Source organism: Eumetopias jubatus, unplaced genomic scaffold (genome assembly GCF_037043125.1).
Source record: "Eumetopias jubatus isolate StellerSeaLion01/CBP00866 unplaced genomic scaffold, mEumJub1_p1.0 scaffold_6, whole genome shotgun sequence".
NCBI classification, from domain to species: Eukaryota; Metazoa; Chordata; class Mammalia; order Carnivora; family Otariidae; genus Eumetopias; species Eumetopias jubatus.
Genome location: NW_028274812.1, coordinates 117,710,326 through 117,728,772, shown reverse-complemented (window position 1 = coordinate 117,728,772; position 18,447 = coordinate 117,710,326). Strand labels below are relative to the sequence as shown.

Genomic DNA, 18,447 nt, shown 5'->3' with positions numbered 1-18,447 from the left:
AACACAGGAGTCAAAATAATACCAGATGTGGTAAGAGTCAAATGAGATAATGTATATGAAAGACCTTGGAAAACTAAAAAACCTAAAAAAAGATATTCATTTTGAGGTTGATATTACAAATGGTGAACTCTGCCCATTAGCACATCTTCAATATAAAAGATTATTAGTGAACTACATCTCTCTGTTGTTCGGGACACAGATATTTAAAATCCAAGCCAAAACACAAAATCTTTGTTGGGTATTGAACTTGATACCTAGCTTCTGTTTAGGTAATCTGCCTGCATTTAAGGTATAGTGCCACTAGGTGGCAATGGCGTCCAGGCCACTGCGGTGTGCTCCAGAGCAGAAATCCTTTGGACCATCTGGAAGTCCTTTTTTATAGGTTGAGAGGCCTTACTGAAGGACCTGGCTAAGCCTCAGTTACCGCATCTGTAAAATAGGGATAACAGCACTAAATGCAATCGTGTAAAATCCTCCTGTGTACAGTAAGACCCTCAGGAAGTGTTTGCTTCTTTCCTAGCTAAGTGACTAAGAGCCTGGCTTTTGGAACCAGACTGCCTGGGTTTGAATCCCAGCTGTGTGACCTTAGGCAAGTTACCTAAACCTCTCTGGGCTTCCATTTTCCCTGTCTGTCAATGGGCTGGTAATTGTGCCTATCCTCATGGTTAATATGCATGAAGTGCTTAGAAAGTGCCCGGTCCCAGAAGAATGCTCTGAGTTTGCCACTGTCTATGTATGTCCTAGGGCAAACCCTCTCTCATGCATAGTCTGGCTCCTAAATCTGGGCACCTCCCAAGATGGAGTGCCTTGTCAAGACAATAGGTCTTCAGGGCATTTTTAACCCTCCTGGCATGACTCATGGCCAGAGAAAGCTGCAATTCCAAGACTCCCGACACCCTGGTCTCCAGATTCGGGGCACAGCTGCCAATAGCCTCTGTCCACCAGGCAGGTGATGGAAACCAATTTGCAAGTGTGAAGCCAGCTGGTGGGAAGATAAGGAGAGGGCAGAAGGGGCTGTGAGGCTGTTTTAAAAGTACTTTTGTCCCTGGGGGGTGTCTTGCTCACCTTCGTGCATGCTGTTGGGAGGCAGCTCAGAAAATAAAAAATCATGGGCTACTGGGCCAATGGCTTTCCCCTGCTCTGTCCTGCCCCAGCTCCGTGCAGGTTTGCGGGGGAGGTAGAGGCATCTGGTGACGACAGCACCTGACCAGAAGTCAGGAGATCTGTTTTTAGCCCAGCTCTGTCACCAGTGCACTGTGTGACCTTGATGAGTCTCTCTTCCTCTCTGGGCTTCAGAGTCCCGCTCTGCCAAAATTGGGACACACTCCCTGCCCTTCCTTTCCAACCAGAGATGTGGTGAGTATAGAGAAACTCCTCCAAACCTCACCTCCTCCTTGAAGCCTTCCATATTGGATGGAACAAAAGGACTCCAAATCTTTCCCATCTCCCCTCCACCTCTCCCAGGCGAAACATGTGATATGGGCTACTAATCTGTTATTTGCTCATTGATTGATTCCACAGGCTTGTTCAGTGCTGGTCTATCCTCCTGTCTACATGTCCTTTTTGACTTGTCTGCATTAGACACTCATCTGGGGAGGGCTGTGCCTGCCTCCTCAACTCTGAATGGCATGCGGAGTCTAGCAGAGGAGGCTAGCATGACCAAGGCATGGCTTGGGGTTCTCAGTGGGGAGGAAGTTCCCACTGAATCCCAGATGGGCTGGAACCCTTAGTAGGACTGAGAAAAGTGAATTGTTGGGGAAACAAGAGATGTGAAAAGTGCCTTGAGGAGCGAAACGGATAAATGTCTTATTTTCTGGCTAGGGCACAGAATAATAGAGGGAGAGGGAGATGGAGGGGTCAGCTTTGAAGAGCATAAGATTTGCAAGCAGAAAATCTGGAAGGAAACTAGTTCAATTTTAAGAAGCAGGAAAGTTCTGTGTCAATTTCCAAAATAACATATTATTTTGGTGTACACATGGACAGGTGTGTGTGTGTGCGTGTGCGTGTGTGTGTCCGTGTACTTTCTACTCTTTTTTCTTTTTTTTCTTCAGGGCTTAGGCTTGCTAGGGTTTTAATTCTAGGCTGGGCATACCTCAACTCCAAAGGGAATAAGCCAAGCCTACCGGCTCCCTCACCTCCCTACCCTTCCCTCCATCATCTGCCTAATCAGGTCGGCCTCTCTATTCTTCTCCCCACAGTTGCCCTCCCTGGTTCTACCTTCTGTCAACCTCCAGCCCCCTAGCCTTTCTTACTCTCTGCATGACGACCCCCATCCCCTGGGGATGCCTCTACCCTTCCCCCTCTTGCCATCCTCCACCAAATGCCTGGCTGCCAAGGGACACTGAGCATCTTTGATCAGTCAGTGTCATATGCTCTGGACTTCACTACGTCTTCAAAACGTACTAGTCCTGGGCCCCATTCCATCTGCCTCAAAGCCTGATGACACACTGGGCAGGCTGATATTGAGGAGGGGCAGGTATTGTAGTCTATCCAATCTAGAGTGCACTTTAAGAGCTCTTGGGGAATTAGCCTTTTCACCTTGAGAAAATTCTGTCCAACAGGGGAATTTCACAGCGCTGTGGAGACCCAAAGGGGAGGGATTTAGGGGTATGTGCAGTTAATGATAATAATAGATATGATTTATTGCACACCTATTATGTTCCAGGCACTAGGTTAGGTGCCTTACATCCTTTGCCTGATTCCAACAACCCTGCGAAGCAAGTGTATTGATCATGATAATAAAAACAACAAAATTCTCTGAGTACTTATGTGCTAAACAATTCATCTTTATTGTCTTGTGTAACATTCACACGACCTGTGAGGCTGGAGCTGTTGCTGTGCCCCTTTTCCAAATGAGGGAACTGAGGCACAGATCAATGAAGTAAGTTGACACACAGCTGTTAAGATAAGGAGGCTGAACCTCGGAGGGGTTAAGTAATATGTCCCTTTTTACCCAGCAAATAAGCAACTGAGTGAATCTCTGTCTCCCCCCAACTCCCCCAAACATGCTCAACACACCTCCTCTTAGCAATGGGAAGTTCCAGGTTGACAGAGGCAACTGGGACCAGAAACTTCTGGGGTGGGGAAGAGCGTGGGATTTCATCAGCTCCAGACACGAGGGTGTCCAGCATGCTCCGGGACCCCAGCCCAGCTACCTGCCAAATGTCTCCCGGCTTTGCTGGCCTGTCTCAGTAATCCTTCACTGCCTCTGGCCGCATCTGGCTCATCAGAATCGCAGCACACCCACTAGAATGCTGCCTCCTTCAGGAAGCCTTCCTGGTTGGCCCTAAACCAGAGCCCTTTGACCTTTTCTGGGACACTCCACTCGCTTGGTTGCTCTCTTCATCCTTGCGGTAGGTACTGTCATCTGGCCTCCCTAATTAGGTGTTGATTTCCTCTAGGCTCTACACCTGACATGCAGTCAGTACTCAGAATTCTCACTGAATGAATAAACGCCGCTCACCCACATTCCCCTGGGTCATGAATTTCAGTGCCTCTGGTGAGGAGGGGTGGGAGAGGGATGGCAGGAAATTATGTGTGGCCAGCCCAGGTGCATACAATAGAGAGTGGTGAGGTCTGTGGCAAAGGAGAGTTTGCATGCCTACCTGAGGGACTTACAATCAAATTCCACCACTCCCATTCCCCACGAATGTCCGGGACCTGATGGCCCTGTGAACACTCTATCTTTCCTTTTCCCTGGCTTTATTTTCCTACTTTGTGTGTAACATCTTAAAATATACCATTTATTATATTCAACATCTGTTTTCCCTGACAAATGCGAACTCCCTGAGGGCAGAGATTTGGTGTTTTGTATTCTGCTGTAGCCCAGCCCCCACGGGCACCTACTAGACCCTCAACAGACAGGTGTTGAATAAGTCATCAGCCCCTGGTATGTGTCTGCAGTGGAGAGCTGCCCCAGTGCCCCTGCTGTGTCCAGGCTCCCGGAAACACTCAGGGTTCAAGTCAAGAAGAGTGAAGGCCGTTGGGGGTCACAACAAGCCTCCCACAGAGCCCCAAGGAGACGGCCTAGGGTCTGTCTTCTTGATGACAGCAGATCCAGCAGGAACTAAGGCACGAGGGTTAGCGGCTGACCTTTGGGGGTCAATTGGGGCGAAGGTGATTTTGGGGGGGAGGGTGGGTTGGTGGGAGAGGAGGGGCCGTCACTCCAGAGCGCTCCCCCCGCAACACACACACGCCACACGCACCCACAATACACGCACCCGCTCGTACCAGAAGACGCAGGGTTAGGAGAGGCCGGAAACCGACGGACGGACTGTCAGCCAGGACGGTCAGACAGGGCGGGAGCAAAGTCCCAGAAGGTGTGGAAAGGGCACTGAAGGGAGGGGAGCGCCCCCCCCCGTCGCCCCTCCGGAACGCGCTTGCTGGAGGGCTGGGGAGAGGAGGAAGGGGGGGTGCACCCGGCGCCCGCCCGTCCGCCGCAGAGCCCCCGTGGCCCAGCCGGGAGCACCCCCAGGAGGCGGCCCAGCAACTGGGGGAGCCGCCGGCCCCCCCCTTACCCCGGGGGCGCCTGCTAAGCCGGGTGCTGCCTCCGCGGCGCTTCCACCTGCGCAGGCACCGCGCCGCCCTGCGCCGAGCTGCCATTGGCTCGCTAAAAATGCCTCTCTAATCTGCGCCCATCTGTGCACGCCTCCCCCCCCCGCCCCCCCCCCCCCCCCCCCGCCTCCTCGGCTCTGACCTTCCTCCTTCCCGCAGCCCCGGCGCGGTCCGGAGAGACGCGGTGGCGGCGGCGGCGGCGGCAGCGGCGCAGCTTCCTCTTCCCCCGGGAAGTCGTCCGGGCTTGAGGCCGGCCCCAGACGCCCCGCTCTGCCCCGTGGCGCCGCCGCTGGTGCCGGGCGCTCCTGCCCCCAGGTAGGGGGTCTGGGCCTGGGGTAGCGGGTGCGCAGGGAGGGGGCCCGTTCGCGAGTGCGTGCCTGCGGAGCGCGGGCGAGGACTGGGCAGTTACCTGGAGAGCGGCGGGCGCGCGGCCGGGGCTGCTTTGCGGGCACCGGGGCTCGCGGGCATCACCCAGGCAGTGCCGGGATGCCCCTGCGCCGGGCCCCTTGGGAAAGGCAGCTAGAGGCTGAGGCCTTTACCCTGGGGGAAAATGCAGGAACCAGGTTTCTGAGGAAGCTGGCGCCCAGGCCCGGGGATTCCGAGTGGCTGGCCTGGGGCCGTCTGGTCCCAGCGGGATGGGTGGGCTTGTGCCAGCTTGGCGCGTAAGCTATTTATGGATCAGAGTGGGCTGGGAGAAACACAGCAGTTGATGCGCCCTGTGCTGTCTGGTTTGCAGTTAAAGATCTTTTCTTCTGTTCCTCCACCCCTTCCCCCATACCTGGGATGGGGGGGAACGAGGTGATGCTACCTAGCTTGCAAGTAAGCGGAAGCCGTGGTCTTCCTGGCACCGCTCCCCTCCTCACCCCCCAGGCTACTTGCTGCCTGTTGGAACTACCTCTCCCTCTTATTTTTGCCTTAGGAGGGCATGAAAAGATTAAAAGGTCATCAGGGCGTGAGGGCCGCGGTGGCGAACCCCAGAGCTTGGCTGGACCCAGCTTCAAGCCCCAACCTCCCCCTCCGCCCGCAGCCCAGCCCTGCCCCCCATGTGCAGTGACACATGTAGCTGCTTTTCTCTGGGCACAACCATTAATAACCCACATTTCCCTGGCTCTGGCACGGCTGGGGTGCAAACAGCACTGTCTGTCCCTGATGGTGGAGGTTCTATCCCTTACCCACCTGACCTTCCGGTCACATGCAAATCGCCACTCACAAACCACCCCCTCCAGGAAGCTTCCTGATGCCCAGGTGAGATCCTTGCCTCCTGCCCTGCATTCCTCGACCTAGTCTGCCTTGTGGTTTAGTTATTTATGTCCTGTCTGTCACCCTCTAGACCAGAAGTGCCTTCGGGGTAGGAATCTGTTTGATTCATCTCTGTCGCTGACCCTGTGCCTGCCCAGGGTCTGGCACCACGTAATGTTTGTGGAATGAATGGATGAATGGGTCTGAACTATGGGAGGTAGCCGGCAACCTGCAGATGGCGAGGGAGCCTCCTCTTGGGCTTTCTTTCCACCCCCCAGGCCCAGGGGCCACCAAAGGCAGAGAGTCCCATTTAGGCCCTTCCTGGTCCTGCAACTGATGGGCACCTATGGCATTTGGAGATAAATGTCACAGTCCCGATGGCTCCAGAGGGTCTTTCTGGGCCCCTGGTTTGAGTTCCTGGCCTGAGCCAGACTTGGTGGAAGGTCCCGGGGAAGGTCTGGCTTTCCTCAGGCCCCTGGGTTAGCACTCTCTTCCTGGGGTGCCCAGCTCAGACCGCGGGTGTCTGTCTCTGTCCCAGCACTTGGGAAAGTCCTGATCAGCCTCAGGGCATCCGGGAAGGCCCCAGCCAGGCCGTCCTTAGCTTTTGTTTTTGTTTTTTTAATTAAGATTTTGTTTATTTATTTGAGAGAGAGAATGAGATAGAGAGAGAGAGCATGAGACAGGGGAGGGTCAGAGGGAGAAGCAGACCCCCCGCCAAGCAGGGAGCCCGATGCGGGACTCGATCCCGGGACTCCAGGATCATGACCTGAGCCGAAGGCAGTCGCTTAACCAACTGAGCCACCCAGGCACCCTAGACTCCTTTTTTCAGATTTTTTTATTTATTCATTTGAGACACACACAGAGAGAGAGAGAGCATGAGCAGGGGGAGGAGCAGAAGGAGAGGGAGAAGCAGGTTCCCCGCTGAGCCAGGAGCCCAATGTGGGACTTGATCCCAGGACCCCGGGATCATGACCTGAGCTGAAGGCAGACGCCTAACCATTTGAGCCACTCAGGCGCCCCAGGAGGCAGACTCCTGGTGGGTTTTCTGGCCTGACTGGCACATCCACCGTCCTTAGCTTTTGGAGTCCTCATAGCGAGCTTGGAGCAAATCTCATGACTCCATTGTGTGGAGGAGGAAACCCAGGCCAGAAGGAGAGGCCAAGGGTTCTGGGGTCTGTGACAGATGTGGACATTTAGCAGACCTTTCCCCAGCCCTTGTCGCTCCTTTGACAGCCACGCTGATGAGACATCTGCAAGATGTTCTTGTCCTGGCCTTACAGAGGGGGAGACTGAGGCCCAGAGAAGGTCAGCAGCAGAGCCGGGGGTGACACTCAGTTCCTGGCTCCAAGTCCAGTACTCTCTCCCATGGGGCGAGAGGGAGCTAGGGTGAGGCCCCAGAGCCAGGTGGGGATTGTTTTAGAGGTTCCCCCTCTCTGGCTCTGTCTTGACCCCTAGTCATGGAAAGTGTAAGAGAGTATGGGAGGGGTGCTTCAGGGGAAGGGGGAGGCAAGTGGAGGATGGGTTAGTTAGTGCCTGTAGGGGGTTGGCCCTGGGGGTCTCCAGAAGAGGGTGCAGCAATAGCAGTAAAAACTAACAGCACTTGGCATTTGTCACGTGCCAGGTCCTGGTCCAACTCTAACTCGTTCACTCCTCACTGTAGCCCCATGAAGTAGGTACCGGGATTAGCCCCATTTTACAAATGAGGAGACTGAGGCACAGAGACGTTCTCTGTCCAAGGTCACACAGTTTGAAAGTGGAGGAGCTAGGATTTGAACGGTAGGCTCCAGAGTCCATGCTCTTAACCTGTATTCCCTATTGCAAGAGCAAGAGGGCTGTGGAGCTGGCTGCTGGGGCTTGCTGTCTCCATGGAGATACAGGTTTCAGGTGCTCCGCGGCTCAAGTTCGAGCACAGTGGGGGGGATGTGCCCGATCGTGATTGTGGGTTGTGGCTACTGAGAATAAGAATCCACATCAGTGAGCAGGAGTGTGACCTTTGTATGATGCACACCTGGCCCTGTGTCCCTCCCCTGCTCTGCATCCTTCAGTGGCTCTCCATTGCCCTGAGAACAAAGGACAGTCTCCTTAATGTGGCACTGTTGTCCTCCCCAAGTATGGGTTTCCGCCGTCTTTTCACCCTCCCTCTGCCCTCCTGCTCCTCTGAACTGCTCTCAGTTCCTCAAGGAAGTCATGCTTCTCTCACCTGCAGGCCTGCGCGGAGGTTGTCGCCCTACTCGGACACTCTCCCTCCTCTTCCCTCCACGTCACTTCTCACCCTGGGGCGGGGGAGGGGGGGTGAGACTTCTGCTCCTCCCGGAAGCTTCCTGACTTGGGCATCCTGGTCACTCACCTCCCCTCGCCCAGCACCCTCTGGGGCACTGGGGTGTTGCCCCACCTTCCCACTGCAAGGCTATGAAGTCCAAGGGGCAGAGTCTGTGTCCTGTGTCCAGTGTCCCCCGCGCCTGGCACTGGGTCGCTCTAGCTCACTTGTAGAATGAGTGAATGCGTATTGGTCCCTCACATCATCAACCTCAGGACACATGAAGCATTTTTCTTCTCCCCATAGGAGTTGAGGAAGTCGCTCATCAATTTGCATCTAGCCCCCGGCAAGGGTAGGCTGGTGGTAGAAAGCCTTCACTGGAGAAGTGAAACGGCCTGTGGGCCTGGTGGGACAGGGTTGGGGGGGTGGAGGGGTGGGAGAGTTCACGGATTTGGGGGCAGCCCTCCCTCCCGCGGGAACAGGTGGGAGGGATGGGGGAGGAGTGAGTGTGGAGGAGGGATGCTTGGTTTTACACTTTTATTAAGTTTCAAGAAAAAAAAAAAGCTTTTCTTTTTCTTTTTTTTAAAGATTTTATTTTTGACAGAGAGAGAGGGAGAAGCAGATTCCCCGCCGAGCAGGGAGCCCAATGTGGGGCTCGATCCCAGGACCCCGAGATCATGACCTGAGCCAAAGGCAGACGCTTAACCGTCTGAGCCACCCAGGCGCCCCAGCTTTTATTTTTCTTATTACCAAAGTAAGATGTGCTTGTTGTGGAAAATTTGGAAAGTACTGGAAAGCCAAATAAAATCCATTAGCCAGCACCACACCCACCTGATGTAGGCACTTTGTGGCTGGTTTCCAGCCAGGGGCAGCAGACTGGGGCAGGGGATGGGGGGTGGTAGGGACTGGGGACAGGTGGGGTAGAAGGTGGAGGGGGGATTAGCGTGCAGGTGGGGGGTGGTCCCTGAGTCTTGGCTCTGGTCAGCCGGGGCGGGAAGCAGGCAGAACAGGGTGAAGGAAGAAGTGGAGCTCCGAAGTAGCCCCGGCAGGCAACCTCAGAGACCCACGGTTGGCTCTGGAGCTAGACTGGGCCTCTGGAGCCAAGCTTGGAATGGTCAGACCTCTAGACCTCAGCAGCCATCAGGCACTGGGCGGGGCGAGGGCCTCGCTCTTAGGCAGGTGGCTCTGTAGCAACAGCAGTCCCCGAGGGGCTGCCACCTGAGGGTCACATCACACACACGCCCCCCACCCCCGGGGCAGCTGGGTCGAGAGATAGTGCTTACCCACCTGCACGGTGGGCCAGGGGAGATGAGCAGGAAGCTGGCCCCAGCTGGCTCTGAGGGGATGGGAACTCCAATACCAGGGAAGCTGGTGGGGCCATCTCTGAGTGGCAGGTGTGCCGTGCGGGTAGGGGCGATGCTTCTGGAGACTTTTCTGACTGTGAGGGGCAGCGGGCTGGGCAGGCGGCAGAGGAGGCCTCGGCTGCTGCTGGGTGGGGGCTGCAGGAGGCTTAAGGGATAAAAACCAGGATGCTCAGTTAAATTTGACCTCCAGATACACAATGAATTTGTTTAGCACGAGCGTGTCCTAAATATTGCATGGAACATACTTGCACTAAGAATTTTGTTTGTTGTTTATCTGAAAGTCACATTTAAGTAGGTGTCCTGTATTTTGAGTTGCTAAATCTGGCTACCCTAGACTGGGATGGGGAGGGGGAGAGAGAGAGAGAAATAGAGAGAGAGGGTGGGAGTCCTCATTTTCTCTTCTTTTGTATTGTGGGAGGGGTCAGTGGATACTTGCTTGAAGTTGACAGTTAAAAATTAACGACCATTTTTAGAAGTCAAAGAGATGTTTCAGATTTTGCATCTGTAAACTGTTTACTGTCTAGAGAATGACTCTTTACTGTGGATTTGGGCTCCCGAGGGCGGCTCAGAAACAATAAAGGATGAGTCCTCTCATTTATTCAGGAGGGACAAAAGGAGATTTGAGGACCCAGGGTGGAGTCTCTAAATAGCGTTAGTTCATTCGAGAAATAAAAGCCATCATCATAGTAAACCTCTGCTGTGGCTGAGGGTATGGGAAGCCGGGGGAGTAGGTGGGCACTGCCTTCCTGGCAACAGCGATCAGAGCTTTGACCTGGTAGTCTCTCCCACAGGTGCCTTCACAGGGTGCAGAGTGGAGATGGTCAGCGCGGCAGAGCTTCATGTCCGGCAGGGGTGCTGGGGACAGAATTAAGATGTCTCCAGCCGGTGCAATTTTAGGCAGCTGTTCAATTCTTTCGTTTGGTCAGTGGATCTCTCCACTGCACGTCCCCTGTGTGCCAGGCACCGTTTTAGATGCTGGGGGACGCTGAGAGAGAACAGATGGTCAGAACGTATGGGCAAGTGAAGGCAAGTGGAATGATGTATTTCATGTGATCCCATTTAAAAAATATACGTATGTGTCTGTGTGTGCATATCGCATAAACATGTTTAGAAGGCTGCATACCCGATTGTTACTGGGGCTTACCTCTGGGGGCAGGTAGCGGGAGGCTTGGTGCCAGGCAGGATGGGGAATGCTTCCTTCTTTTAGCCATCCTGTGCTGTTTGCATTGTATACAACAAATGTCATCCCTCGTAAAAACATAATTAAGATTACACTTGATAATATCTGGGATTTTTCTTGGAAATCTTAAAAAAGTGAGCATTTAAATTGCATTCCCCTCAGTTGGTCAGATGCTGCCACTTGGGTTTACATTTTTATTTGTGGCTGGTTTTGAACTGGTCCCCACATGGCCTTCTTTCTCCTCTCCTTCCTTGCATTCCTGGGGTGGATGAGACCTGGTAGGATGGGCACGTGGGTAAGGTAAGTCTGGGAACCAGGAAGGCAGAAGGAATGTCACAGAAGCCAGGTTTCCATGAAAGTGGTGATTGGGCGCCCACTGTGTGTGTGGTACTGAGGTGTCCTGGGGGGGGCCACAAAGGAGGGAGGCAGGCCCTGGACAGCAATGCCAGGGGGCCCCAGGGGGCCTGAGGTCCACTGACATGCACCAGGCACTATTTTGTTTATCCATATTTATGAACTCATTTAGTTTTCCTCAGTAGTGTTATCCCCATTTTACAGATGGGGAAACTGAGGTTAAGTGCCTTGCCTGAGGTCACACTGTAAGTAAGTGGCTGACGCAGGAGTCATACCCATGCAATCTGGATCCGGAGACTCTACTATATTTTTTTTTTTTTTAAGATTTTATTTATTTATTTTAGAGAGTGGGGAGGGGCAGAGGGAAAGGGAGAGAATCCCAAGCAGACACCTCGCTGAGTGTGGAGCCCGATGCGAGGCTCAATCTCAAGACCCTGAGATCATGACCTGAGCTGAAATCAAGAGTCGGACGCTTAACTGACTGAGCCACCGAGGCGCTCCAGAGGATTTGCTCTTAACCTCTATGCCACGGCACCTCTCATTAGGGAGTGCAGATAGGCATGCTCCTGAAGACTGAGCGTGGTTGACCATGGAAGGTCTTCTGCCAGAGGTAGATCTGGAAGGAAAGGATGGTAGATTTGGAGAGGTGGAAGGTGCCTTCCAGGCAAAATGACAGGGACAAAGATGCAGAGGCTGGAGCACGAGAGGTGGATTGTAGGGGCTGGGGAGGAAATCTGCGCAGGAACCCGAGGGAGGAAGTGGGAGGTGAGGCTAGGGGCAAATGCCAAATATTTTAAACCACTGGCCTCATTGGACTTTCTGGAACAGGTAGCCCAGCACCTCTCAACCCCCTTCTGTCCTGTCTGGCCCTTCCCCAGGGCTATACCACCCTATCCCTGGCCTGCCTGGGTCCAGCCTTGACCGACCATTGGAGGAGAGACAGCTGAGGCAGGGCAGGAGCATGGGCTGGGACGCAGGGGGGCCGAGGGCGAGATCCTGGTCTTTACACCCACTCATGGAGGAGCCTTGGCCATTTGGCACCTTGCCTGGGACTCAGTTTCCTCTTCTGTTTTTTATTTTTAAACTTTCTATTATGGGAAAATATAAGCCTTTACAGAAGTAGAGAGAATAGGATAATGCACCACCATGTACCTACTGCTCAGCTTTAACTCCTACCAGCTCATGGCCAGTCTTGTTCCATTTCTGCCCCCAACCGCCCCCGCCGCCATTCAGACCAAGTCCCAGACACCATTTCCTCACAAATACATCAAGATGTGTCTCGAAATGATAAGGACTTTTCCTAACATAATCACAATGCCATTTATTCTACCTAAGAAGAAACTATTCCTTTATATTGTCACATATCCACTGAGTGTTACAGACATGTCTTTGCTTTGTTTTGTCTTGTTTTTATTTTTTTGCACTGAGTTTGACTCAGGATCCAAATAAGGGCCGCACATTGTGATTGGTTGATACGTGTCTTAGTCTCTCTTAATCCGTAGTTTCCCTCTCCATCTTTTCCTTTGTCCTTGGCAGTTGATCTATTGGAGAAGCCAGGTTGTTTGTCCTGTAGAATTTCCTGCAGTCTGGATTTCGTTGATTGCATCCCCGGGGTATAGGTTGACATGTCCCTCCTCCCCTCTGTAAATTGGGTAGTTGAATCCATCTGTCTCCTGACTACCTTCCTGACTTTACCTTCACAACGCCTAGAATTGCACCACCTCTCCCCACATTCATTGCTGCCCTCCCTTCTGAGCCTCCACTGTAGCTTTCCTGCATCATTGCAACAGCCCCTACCCGGTCTCCCTGCTTCCCTCCTTGTCCTAGCAGCCAAAGAGACTCTTTTAAAACCTAAATCAGATCCATCCCTTCTCTGCTCAAAACTTCAATGACTCCCTCTTCTTTGGAATAAAACCCAAAGTCCTATAAAAAGTCCTGTTAACGGCCTACAAGGCCCTGCGTGATCTAGCTGCATAGTACCTCTGACCTCATCTCATGCCACTCCTTCCTCACTTGGTTCCTGGCCACTTTTTGGATGTATTGGACATCCTCCTGCCTCAGGGCCTTTGGACTGCCATTCCCTGGAAGTGCCTGGCTTCAGAGGTCAGGATGGCTCATGATGTTCACATCTCTGCCCATGTCACCTCCTCAGAGAGGCCTTCCCAGAGCATCTCATCTAAAATAGCTGCTGATGGGGCGCCTGGGTGGCTTAGTTCATTAAGTGTCTGCCTTCGGCTCAGGTGATGGTCCCAGGGTCCTGGGATCGAGCCCCGCATCGGGCTCCCTGCTCAGCGGGAGCCTGCTTCTCCCCCTGCTTGTGCTCTCTCCCTCTCTCTCTGTCAAATAAATAAATGAATAAAATAAAAAAAATAAAATAGCTGCTGTTAACTGATGAATTACTGAACTCTACATCTGAAACTGATGTACTCTGTATTGGCTAATTGAATTAAAATTAAGGAAAAAATAGCTGCTGTCGTTCTCCATCCCCCACCCCGGCTTCAGTTTCCTTCGTAGCAGTTGCCCGTCCTTGATGTTAACAGTCTTGTTGCTTTCCCCTCCCCGGCTCCGCTACCTGCCTGTGAGCTTGGTGAGGGCAGGGCAGCAGGACTCTGCCCACAGAGCAGACAGACATCCTCTTTCACTTACGGGCTCCCAGTCAGCTCCTCTCTTTTCAGCATTTCCTGGAAAATAAAACAATGCTTCAGAGTTTACAAAATACTTTCTGTCCTAGGTCAGATGCTGGGAAGCATAACCCAAGACAAGTGATTTACTGCAGGCAGGCCTGCAGAAGGGAGACAGGGTGTCTGCAGGGCACTTGAGAAGGGGACAGCAAGTGCCAGGGATGGGGTCCTGCCTGGAGGCAAGGGGCCAGGCCTCTTGGACCCCCTTACTAGGTAGTCGTTGGCTGCCCCCCACCCTGGGGGAGGGTATAACCTCCCAGGCATCTTGGGTGTGGCCACACACCCAGAAGCCCCTACCAACTCTCAGGAGAGGGGGACAGTGGTACGGGCATCAGGTACCCCTTCTCTACTTCCTTTGTATCCATTTGCTGCTGTGAGCCCAGCCATCAGCTGCGAGGGTGGTATTTATTTATTTATTATTATTATTTTTTTAAAGATTTTATTTATTTATTTGAGAGAGAGAAAGTGAGAGACAGCACGAGCGGAGGGGGGGCAGAGGGAGAGGGAGAAGCAGGCTCCCCACTGAGCAGGGAGCCCGACGCGACATGGGACTCCATCCCAGGGCCCCAGGATCATGACCTGAGCCGAAGGCAGACGCTTAACCGACTGAGCCACCCAGGTGCCTGGAGTATTTGCTAATGACTGCCATTCCTGTGTGATATATGAAGAAGCCCAGGTTCTGGGGGGCAGGATGGTGGAATGACTTGCCTGGGGTGGCAGAGCCAGAAAGGGGCAGACCTGGGATTTGAGCTCTGATTCTTCCTTGGGTCTCTCTTAGTGACTGCTGGTTCCTGATATTCTTCTCATATGTTCGTTCCGCAAATAGGTATCCAGAGCTGTGTGCCGACTGACCTGGGTGCTGGCCATTCGGTGGCGAGTGAGCCCCCTCCCGGCTGTGGACGTGTTCGTCCGCACCCTGCTCACCCCCGCGGAACCCTGAGCCCCAGCTTCCGTAACGACAGCATGCGCACTCGTGCCCGCCCTGTGTTAGACCCCTCGTGGGGATTAGCACACGTCAGCCTCACAGCACCACAGTCAGATGGGCAAGCTGAGGCTGCAGCGGGGCTTAAGGCTTCGGGCCAGGGTTCCTAGCGAATGTGTGATAGAGCTGGGATTCACCCTGGGTCTGAACACGGCTCTCCCCACTCCCACCTCCCCTCCCCCGGCCCCGCCCACAGCAGGCTATCTGGTGTCACCTCTATCAGCAGCTCCATCGGACACCAGGCTGCCACCCTGTCCTGCTCCCCAAGTGTTGGGTGACCAACTGCCATCTCACCTGCCCCACTTGGCCAGGCCCCAGGCAGGGCATCTCTGATGGGAAGTTTCCGCCACCGTACAGGGCCCTGGATTCCTGCCTCCGCCCCTTCCCCAGCCCCTTTGTCAATGGTGCTGACTGGCTGGGTGGGGCCCTTGTGCACTGGGGGCCCCTCCCCCTCACACCAGCTGGCCTGGTAAGCTGCAAAGCTGGCTTGGCCTGGGTGCCCCTGGACAGGGCTGGGGGTGGGGTGGCAAATCACAGCAGGCTTCCTTTGCGCCTCCTCACTCCCCAAACAGGGTCAAGACAAGTCTGACAGAGAAATCAAGTCAGTGACTTAAGTTGTAACATTGCTGCATTAGGTATGGAAGGGCGAGGAGGGGCCCCCCCACTGCCTTGGGGATGGGGGTCTGTGAGGCAGTAGATTGGGGATGGGGGGCCCCTACTTGCGTCAACTCCAGATTCCCGAGATCCCTGCTCCCCCCAGGACCCTTTCCTATCCCATCCCCAGGCTGCTCTGGACCACTGCTCAGCTGAGCTGGGTGCTAGAGGCCAGGCTCTTTCCCAAGTCTGAGGGTTCGAGGCTCCTGCCAGGGGCTATGCCCAGGAGGGGTCTATGCCCCCCTTGGCAAGAACTCCAGGAATGTTTGTGCAAATTCTGGACAGGAAATAGCATGCAAAGCACGTGCAAAAAAGCCCATCGTCCTGTTGCTGTAGCCAGTGGAGTAGTTACCCTGCTCACAGCCTGGTCTGGATGGCTGGAGTGCTTCAGTCTGCAGGGGAGTGAGGCACTCCCCAGAGCTGCTGCAGGGGTGCAGGGGAGGTGGGAGCCCCAAGAGCTGTGACCACCTCACCCTTAACTGTAAGTCAACAGCTGATTTCCATCATATTTTCCTTCTCACCAGATGGTGATTTTCTAATTTAATCATTTTGTTTGCATTAGCTAGACTTCTGTAAAGGACTTTCCCTCTTCATTTATTTTGTTATTCTGAAATATGGTATGTGTAGTAGGATAAAGACTTGATTCTTTCCCTTTATTTATCAGTTTTAAAAGAAATGATGGGGGGTTGCCTGGGTGGCTCAGTCGGTTAAGCGTCTGCCTTTGGTTCAGGTCATGGTCTCAGGGTCCTGGGATCGAGCCCCACGTCAGGCTCCCCGTTCAGCAGGGAGTCTGCTTCTCCCTCTCCCTCTGCCCCTCCTCCCACCCCCCTCTTGTGCTCTCTCTCTCTCAGATAAATAAATAAAATCTTTAAAAAAAAATGAGTTGGTGCTCTAGCAACCTCCAAAGGTGACCAGTGAGTATTTTTCTCATTTTAAAATACAAAAGTGTATAACATAGGTTATACATTTTAGCAAATCAATACAAAGCCAACATCCAAGTCACTACCATGTAGGTCAAAACCAGAGAATTGCTATAGTCACAAAAGCCTCCCTAGCACCCTTCTCCCCCACTGGGCCTCCCTCCCAGAGGGACCCACCATTCTAAATAGTTAGTGTTATTAGCTGCTTTGTGTTTGGTTTTACCACGTAAGTATGCATCCAAAACCAAACAGTTCTGTCTCTCTTTGAATTTTAATTAATAGAATTACTATTCTTTAATGGCTCCAAGCGGACAGCCTGACGCGGAGCTTGAACCCAGGACCCCGGGATCATGACCTGAGCCAAAGGTAGATGCTCAACAGACTGAGCCACCCAGGTGCCCTGTTTCTTTCTTTCTTTCTTTCTTCTTTCTTTCTTCCTTCCTTCCTTCCTTCCTTCCTTCCTTCCTTTCTTTCTTTCTTTCTTTTCTTTCTTTTCTTTCTTTTCTTTCTTTTCTTTCTTCTTATTTATTTGACAGAGAGAGACACAGCGAGAGAGGGAACACAAGCAGGGGGAGTGGGAGAGGGAGAAGCAGACTTCCCGCTGAGCAGGGAGCCCGATGCAGGACTCCATCCCAAAACCCTGGGATCATGACCTGAGCCAAAGGCAGACGCCCAACGACTGAGCCACCCAGGTGCCCTCAATTAGCATTTTCTCTTTACCATGCATCTAGAGTGTTCTTTGTAGTAGTGATTCTTTCATTTTTCCTCGTTGTATGGTATTCTAATATGTGAATAGACCATGATTTACTTATCCAGGCTAGCATTTACATGATCATGGTTGTTTCTGATTTACGGCTATTGTGAAAAATGCTACTCTGAACATTCTCTGAATAAACCACTCATGCAGTTCTTTTTTTTTTAATTTAAAGATTTTTATTTATTTACTTGAGCGAGAACAAGGGAGAGGGAGAGAAAGAGAGAACACAGAGGGAGAAGCAGGCTCCCTGCTGAGCAGGGAGCCCGATGCAGGGCTCGATCCCAGGACCCTGGGATCATGACCTGAGCTGAAGGCAGACGCTTAACCAGCTGAGCCACTCAGACACCCCCCAACTCATGCAGTTCTGCAGGGTATAAACCTAGGAGTGGAATTGCTGGGTCACAGGGTGTGTCTTCACATTTACCGGATAGTGCTAAACTGTTATCCAGGGGTGCCTGGGTGGCTCAGTCGTTAAGCGTCTGCCTTCGGCTCAGGTCATGATCCCAGGGTCCTGGGATCGAGCCCCGCGTCGGGCTCCCCGCTCCGTGGGAAGCCTGCTTCTCCCTCTCCCACTCCCCCTGCTTGTGTCCCCTCTCTCGCTGTGTCTCTCTCTGTCAAATAAATAAAATCTTTAAAAAATAAAATAAAATAAAATAAACTGTTATCCAAAGTGGTTGTACCAGTCCCCACACGTACAGGCAGTGTGTGCTAGATCTCGGTGCTCCACATTCTTGCAGACATTTGGTTATTAACAGACTTTTAAAGTTTTTTTAGATTTTGATTTTTATTATCGTTATGGATTTTTATAAATTTGATGAGTTTCAGACCTTGTATTCATTACTCTCAATGATGCTTAAGTTGTCCCACTTTTGGCCAGTGGGAGCCTCTTCAAGTTAACTCTGGTATCCTTTTCACATAAGTGCACTGGTGTTTGGAAGTGTCCTTGCTTTCTGGAATGAAGGTGTTCTAGGCTCCTCAGAGCTGTAATCAGCCATTTCTTCAGGGAGCTCTGGGTCATTTTATTTATGTGTGTGTATGTGTGTGTGTGTATAAAATTGTGATATAATTCTATACCATAATTTTATCCCTTTTAAAATGTACAGTTTGGGGGCGCCTGAGTGGCTCAGTCTGTTAAGCTTCTGCCTTAGGCTCAGGTCATGATTCCGGGGTCCTGCGATCAAGCCCCTCGTCCGGCTCCCTAGTCAGCAGGGAGCCTGCTTCTCCCTTTCCCTCTGCAGCTCCCCCTGCTTGTGCTTTCTCTCTTTCTCTCTCTGCCAAATAAATAAATAAAATATTTTTAAAAAATAAAATATATAATTCGGTGGCTTTTAGCGCATTCACAAAGTTGTGCACCATCACCACTATCTAATTCCGGAACATTTCCATTACTCCAGAAAGAAACCGCATGCCCTTGAGCACTTACTCCTCAGTTCCCCTCCCTGAAGCTCCTGGCAACCACCCATCTCCTCTCTGTCTGTATAAATTCACTGATTCTAGATAATGCT

The 18,447-nt window shown here is 52.5% G+C and overlaps 1 protein-coding gene across 1 annotated transcript in view; it reads left to right on the top strand.

Annotated features, from left to right (window-relative positions):
* Positions 1-4,790: 4,790 nt before the first annotated feature.
* PACSIN1 (protein kinase C and casein kinase substrate in neurons 1) overlaps positions 4,791-18,447 on the top strand; it is a 57,406-nt gene continuing 43,749 nt past the window's right edge. The window contains exon 1 of the mRNA XM_028120383.2: positions 4,791-4,869. The gene's annotated coding sequence lies outside the window, so the exon portion shown is untranslated. The remainder of the gene's footprint in view (positions 4,870-18,447) is intronic.